The sequence below is a fragment of the Montipora foliosa genome, chromosome 9 (genome assembly GCF_036669935.1).
Source record: "Montipora foliosa isolate CH-2021 chromosome 9, ASM3666993v2, whole genome shotgun sequence".
NCBI lineage: Eukaryota > Metazoa > Cnidaria > Anthozoa > Scleractinia > Acroporidae > Montipora > Montipora foliosa.
This window is the reverse complement of record NC_090877.1, coordinates 34,113,143-34,120,642: the sequence shown is the minus strand read 5'-3', so window position 1 is coordinate 34,120,642 and position 7,500 is coordinate 34,113,143. Positions and strand designations below refer to the sequence as shown.

General features: G+C 41.4%; 1 pseudogene; it reads left to right on the top strand.

Annotated features, from left to right (window-relative positions):
• The window catches only part of LOC137970851 (uncharacterized), a 3,109-nt pseudogene extending 1,681 nt beyond the window's left edge, over positions 1 to 1,428 (top strand).
• The last annotated feature ends 6,072 nt before the right edge of the window (positions 1,429 to 7,500 follow it).

Sequence of the window (7,500 nt, the reverse complement as noted above, 5' to 3'; positions counted from 1 at the left end):
CTGAGACAGTTGGGATAAGTAAAGTTATTGAGGTTATGTTCATTTTCGGAGAGATTTCCTCCACTCTCGTCGTGTATCTGTGGAATACTGTGCCCTCGCCTTGGAAGGAACCTAGAGACCCCGCTAAGAATTTGGCGTATACGCTTACTTTGGCTGTATTCATTCTGGAGAATTTGTATTTATTCATCTTGATATCCACGCAAGCAGCTTTCCAAGTAACGGGAGTGAACAACTTTCGTCAAACCCCATCCGCACTACAGGCAGTTACTATAGTGGTCAATGCTGGAGAAGCCACCTTTTATTACGCCATAATGAAGTTTTTCTGGAATAAGTGGTTTGATGATCGAAGAAATCTTTTGATCAATGATAATGTTTGAATAACATTTACTATACGAACTCAATTTTGCATTGCTACAGTAACTGATACAATAGGGATACTGTTTTATCCTGGTTAAAGGTTTGCCCAAAATGCCAACAGCTGGGGATATCCTGACGCCTTTGTTCGTCTCGCTGGGAGAATCATTTGATTTACTTGCCTCACTAGGCAATTTACTTCCTTCACTTGTCTTGTTAGGCAAGTTATAATTCAGTTTTTTCGCTTCAGTAGGCAATTTACGTGTTTCATTCACCTCACTGGGCAAATTAGCATCCGACATTCGGTTTGTTCGCCTCGGCAGGCAATTTAGTTGCTTTATTTCTCTCGTTGGGCAAGTTAACGATCAACTGACTGGATGCAAGGTACTTACTAGATTGTTATGTTGGGTGTAAATTTAAGCATTTTGGGGAGTACTCTTTCTTCAACAGCGGTCGTTTTACTGCGCAGTGAAAAGCGTAAATATTAGTCACAAAAAGTTCACTCACTAGTTTTTTGTTTAATGTGCAAAAATCATTGTATAAGCTGCAGTCGAGATTAATTTCATATCGTTAACTTTAATGACGTTCGCCCGAAAATCGTACCACATGTTTCATTTTTTGCCTGAAGTTAGGTCATAAATATGAAAAAGAAAATTGGGGGTCACCGACTTTGTTTCGGAGAAAAAGGCAAGGGAAAAATGCCTTAATTTCATTAAATGGGTCATAATAACGAGATGAGCCTCACTGGCTCATCCGTCGAAAATCAAAAAAATAATTAGTTAAAGCGAGGGTTTTTAATTTGTGCATAGAAAAAATATAGGAGTGGGTTTTTTAGATAATTGCATGCCGCTAGGGATGTCGTAAACAGTAGAGTTATTCCTCAACAAGCGTTTTCGCAAGCGCTACCCGTTGTAACCAATTCCGGAATTCACGAAACAACGAAAGAAAAATATAAGAAAAGATAACTTTTTTACATTGTGAATTTTTTCATTTCATCATATTTTGTAGATTGTTAGAAGAGTAAGTGATTCGTGTTTTAGAAAATAGGGGTCACCGATGATTTGGCGATTTGAACCCGAGCTGGATTACTGGATTTCAGCTTTTTTCTTAACGAGATCTCAAGTTATTGTGGAACGTTTGGTACCAAATGTGCTGGGATTCATGCAATCGAAGCTGACTTAATAAGTGAAGCTTGCCATGTGCTTCAAGCCGTAGCACTGATTATTTGTTGAGCTTTGCTGATGGGTACCAGGGCATATTTTAAGGTACAATTTCAGATCTGTCTTCATAAAATTTAGACATCTGAGGGATCTTTCGACTCTCGCGATCTGGTGCAAGAGAAGTTTATAGTATCTTGCTTTCTCACTTTATATCGTGTGCACGAATTTCAGATCAGTGGCTTATCAGCTCAGTAGAGTTTTGCAATTTTTTTCCGTTTACATTTTCTCCACATCATCACGATCTGGAAAAGGGATTGGTCCGTTGACGAGACTTTCATTTCCTCAACAAACTAAAATAAGGCATGGGTCGTACTTGAGAAACTTTTCGGAAAATTTGTTTACTTTGCGGTAAAAATCTGTCATCAGTTCACATTGCCAAGTGTGACATTTCGAAAAATTTCGGAAAATCAGCAAAAACATCAGAGGCGCCGTAGTGCTTGGGTGGGGCAGGCAGATTTTGGAAAACTCGAGCTAAACAAAAAAATCATGGTGGTAACTGTCAACGCTTATCAATGAAACGTGATCGATTTGCAACACGATATCATTATGTGAACAAAACGTGCGGGGCCGGAATTCTGAAATCTTCGCGCTTTCGTTAAGGATGGAAGTGATTTTTATTATCCTTCCCAATTGGAAGGTTTTTACGGACTATGCAAGCCAGCCGACCTAGCAGATCGAAACTCAGGCACGACCATTCACAACCCAAGATTTTAACGTAGACTTACATTTCGCAAGCAAGCGCTTCAGTCGTCTCAATCGTTTCCTGGGACATGATGCTGATATTTAGAAAACTGGCGTACGATCTTGCGAAAAGTGGACGAACGAACAAGAGAAAGTGTTGAAGAGGTAGTTTCTAAAGAAACTGTGGTGCTGCGTCGGTGGGGAAGTAGTATACAAAAATTTCGTTTTATCAACGGAGTTGATAATGTAAATTGGCCACCATAAAGAGATTCTAAAAGCTGACGTTTCGAGCGTTAGCCCTTCGTCAGAGCGAATCGAGGGATTATGGGTTACGTGTAGTTTTTATAGTAGAGTAGGAGCTACGCTATTGGTGGTAACATGGCAACGTGAAAAATAGGAACATATTAGTTAAATGAAAAGCGTTCGTTAATACCGTGAGGATTAAGGGTGCCGATTTGAAAGATGAATTTTTGTTCCAGATACTTGCGGCTTTCCGTCGTACCTAGATGTAAGGAAAGGCCGCAGATAGCCATGTATTTTAACTTCAACAATTAATAGGTCCGCAAATTACCGACTACACTACATTGCATAGCCATAATACCGTAATTACAATTCCAGAAAATCTTCCGCTTACTGACTCAGAGAAATCTGTTCTCAGTAAGGGCCTAAATTTTGTCCCTATTACCAAACGCACCAACGAATTTTCTATTAAGCAAGATGTTGAAAAATTCCTTCGCCGCGTTCAGTTAAAACCTTTTTTTCACGACAAAGAGGATGATTCGGACACTTCTAATAAAGATATTTTTGAAACACTTCTAGTTCGCAAATCCAAATGGACTCCCTCAGAGGGACAATTTGCCTCTTCAGATTTTTTCACCAAAAAATGCCGTCACGACATTCACAAACTTAATTCAATCGCAACACTAAATTTTCCAACCTTTCCTCGGAAGAGTGAGCGGCGCTTAAAAATCTTAGTAAACGCAACGACATAGTTGTCAAATCGGCCGACAAAGGCGGCGCGGTAGTTGATTGGCGGTCCGACCTTTACCAAAAAGAAGCTTTGCGGCAACTTTCGGATACCTCGTTTTATGCCAAAATCCCTAAAGATCTCACTTCCAAAAATCAAAAACTTGTCAAAGACACCATTCAAAATCTTATAGTTAATCAAGAATTACGGGACACTGCCACTAATCTCATCATCAACACCCCTAGAACTTCGTGCATTTACTTCTTGCCTAAAATTCACAAACCCAACAACCCAGGTCGCCCTATCGTTTCTACCTGTAGTTGCCCCACCAAACTCATTTCTAGCTACTAGACAGGATTATGACGCCTATTGTCAAATCTTTGCCATCATACATTAAAGACAGTACACACGCACTACAAATTTTCGGGGATTTCAATTTCTCCGGCCAAGACAAACTTATTTTCACCATGGACATTACATCTCTATACACAGTCATTCCTAATAGCGAAGGTCTTCAAGCACTTAAACACTTTTTCGATCAACGCACTGTCAAAGAACCTAGCTCGGAAACGCTCCTCCGCCTTGCCGAACTAGTTTTAACGCTTAACTGTTTTTCATTCGCCGGCAACTATTACAAACAAATTAATGGTGTAGCGCTGAGCACAAGAATGGGACCTAGCTATGCCAATCTTTTTGTAGGATATGTTGAACACCAATTTTTTAATCAGTACAACGGCCCCAAACCTGAACTCTACGGCCGCTACATCGACGACTGCATCGGCGCTATTTCATCCAGCAGAGAAGAACTCGATCAATTTATAACTTCCGTCAACTCTTTTCATCCGGCTCTTAAATATACCTGGGAAATTTCGGATACTTCATTGGCTTTCCTAGATATCAAAGTTTCTATTAGAGGCAACGTGCTATGTACTAGTGTGCACTACAAACCTACTGATTCACACAGTTACGTGTTGTATTCATCGTCACATCCATCACATGTCAAGAACTCCATTCCTTATTCTCAATTTCTTAGACTTCGACGTCTATGTAGTGATGACTCCGATTTTTCCAGCAAATCAGAGGAGATGTGCCAGTTCTTCGAAAAACGTGGCTATCCTGTCTCTGTGGTCAAAGCGGGCCATCATCGCGCCCAACAATTCGATCGACAGTCATCACTACAAACGTCACAAAAAGATAAGAATGACAGAATTCCATTCACCCTCACTTTCCATCCTCATAATCACGCAGTCAAAAGCATCATTCTTAGTAATTTTAAATTACTCCAAAATGATCCCGAGACTGGTAGAATCTTTTCGCAACCTCCACTTATTTCATTCAAACGCGACAAAAACGTAGGCAACTTTTTAGTTAGAAGCGCGCTCAAAATTAACGAGCAACCCGGCACTTTCAAATGCGCGCGCTTACGATGCAAAACTTGTCTTTTCATTGTTAACACTAGCAAGATATCGGGACTCATTGGTGAGACAGGTAGACGACTAGGTGACCGATTCCGCGAACACCTTCGCAATGTTGAGAGGAATGACAAGGATGCATCTAAGCCAGTCGCTCACATGTACCTCCGCAAATGTCATTTATTGTATAACCTGTACGTTATGCAATAAATTATACATTGGTGAGACAGGTAGACGACTAGGCGACCGATTTCGCGAACACCTTCGCGATGTTGAGAAGAATGACAAGGATGCATCTAAGCCAGTCGCTCGCCATTTTAATCTGCCTAACCACTCCAAAAAACAAATGGCTATCTGCGGCCTTTCCCCACATCTAGGTACGACGGAAAGCCGCAAGAATCTGGAATAAAAAGTCATCTTTCAAATCGGCACCCTTAATCCTCGCGGTATTTAACTAATATATTCCTATTTTTCACGTTGCCTTGTTACCACCAATAGCGTAGCTCCTACTCTACTATAAAAACTACACGTAACCCATAATCCCTCGATTCGCTCTGACGAAGGGCTAACGCTCCAAACGTCAGCTTTTAGAATCTCTGTACGGTGGCCAATTTACATTATCAACTCCGTTGATAAAACCAAATTTATTGAAACTGTTGAGGCTGAGTTACGTAAACTTAAAGTGCCCCTAAATATTCTTTTTGCTGAAATGAGTCTTTGCACCTGTTCGAGACGCATTGCGGCCATTTTTTCCTTTTTCTAACAAATCCTGCCATTTTATAGGCTTCGAAAGTTGCGAAAATCCAAGCATCTTGTGTTCACGACCGAGTGAGAAGGGGAGTGGGTCTTCCTGATGTGACGTCACAATCTACTTTGCATGCATTTTTACAAAGAGTTAATGCCATGTAAATCAGTTTGTGACGTCACATCAGGAATAGACCCACTTCCCTTCTGACTCGGTCGTGAACAACAGATGCTTGGATTTTCGCAACTTTCGAAGCCTATAAAATGGCAGGATTTGTTAGAACAATGAAAAAATGGCCGCAATGCGTTTCGAACAGGTGCAAAGGTTCATTTTAGCAAAAAAAAATACTTTGGGGTTAGGGGCACTTTAAACTTTGCCGATTTGATTTTTTTATATTCTTAAGTGGGAATTTCTGGTTTCCTTAGTCATGATAAAATCTTCAACCCACTGGTCAGTTTCGTGAAAAATGATACCCTATTCTAGACTGAAAGGCTATGATTTATATACTCTATCCTAGGTGGGAGGCGTGGTGGCCTCGGCCTCATGGCTAGTGTGCTCGATTCCGGATCGAGTGGTCCGGGTTCGTGTCCTGGCCGGGAACATTGTGTTGTGTTCTTGGGCAAGACACTTTACTTCCACGGTGCCTCTCTCCGCCCAGGTGTATAAATGGGTACCGGCGACGTTAATGCTGGGGGTAATTCCTGCGATGATCGTACGCAGGCTTTTATCCTAGAGTAAACTGCTTGAAAACCATACCCTTCACAGCGGCACATACGTTTTTAGTCCATATATGGCAGTACCCCCCCCCCCCCCCCGGGATCTGATAGCAAAAATGACGGCTATCAACATTAAGATTTGACCGGATTTTCGAAAGGGAACAGGCGCAGCTGTGAAATATTAGGGCATGGTGTGAGAAACAATGTTTTTTAGCGTGGTTTTACCCAAAACCGTGGCCCCAAAACTTTGTTTCTCACGCCTTGCCCTAATATTTCCCAACTGCGCCTGTTCCCTTCCGAAAATCCGGTCAAACCTTAACCGTTTGGCTACTAGAGATTTGGCCGAAAAACACGTTTTGAAGCTAGTTGAGGGGTTTTTTGGTCACTGTCGTGCTGTTTAAGAGCTAAATCTCCCTACAAACCCGTTTCCAGGTTGTACACTCCGCGGTCTTTTCAGCCAGGTGCAAAATAAGCGCTTGCAAAGTTCGGGCATGCGCAGAAAACAAAATTTCGACAGTTTTTGGGTTTAAAAGTAGCACAACACTTTCGACTTTCACTTTTCGCTTTCTCTCCTTCCCTATCTTTTCTCTTTCTTTGCCTCATTTTTTTTTGTGAACTTGCTGGGCATTTGGTAGGCTTTATTTTGGTGGGAAGAGTTTCTGAGAAACCTTTCATCATCGTAGAATTAGGTGCTCAGAAAGGTAGGTGGGTAATGGAGCAAGCTTTTCATGGAGATTTTCAGGTCAGTGTTACATGGTTTTTTTGGCCGTTTCTCCAGTTTCCTTGACTGAATTGTGCTCATTCTGGTATAGTTTGAAAGATCTCTTCTCCCCGCACAAGTTAGTTGACAAAGCTGTTCCTGACCGTTAAAAGTGATGACGTCACAAGGGGTAGATGGGACCGTGGATAAAGCTGGACGTGATTTGCCAGATAGTAATCAAAGGGTTAATGTTAGTGGTCGTCTGGTCATTTTTGCCATCAGACATGGCTTAAATACGGGCGTATCATGTATTATTACAAAACTCTATTAGATGAAACGCGACGGAGAATAAACAAGTTTTACATATACAGTTCGCAGAGTGCTGCTCACTAGTTTAGTTTTTTTTTCTTGTTTCTTTTTTAATTGTTTGGATGCCTCTAAACGTTGGAACATACTCTGGTAAAACAAATTTGCAACGTTGAATACTGATGAACATTCACAAACAAAATACTGCAACCCGCATTTTCAACGTGTGAAGGGAAAAGATAGAACCCATACCGGTACCGGATGTGGGATGTGGGATGTGGGATGTTGGATGTCGGATGTCGGATGTCGGATGTCGGATGTCGGGTTTTCACAACTTTGTTGTCGGATTTTCAACAACACCTACAAGCTTCAGCCAACGGACGTTTCGTTAAATTTCTG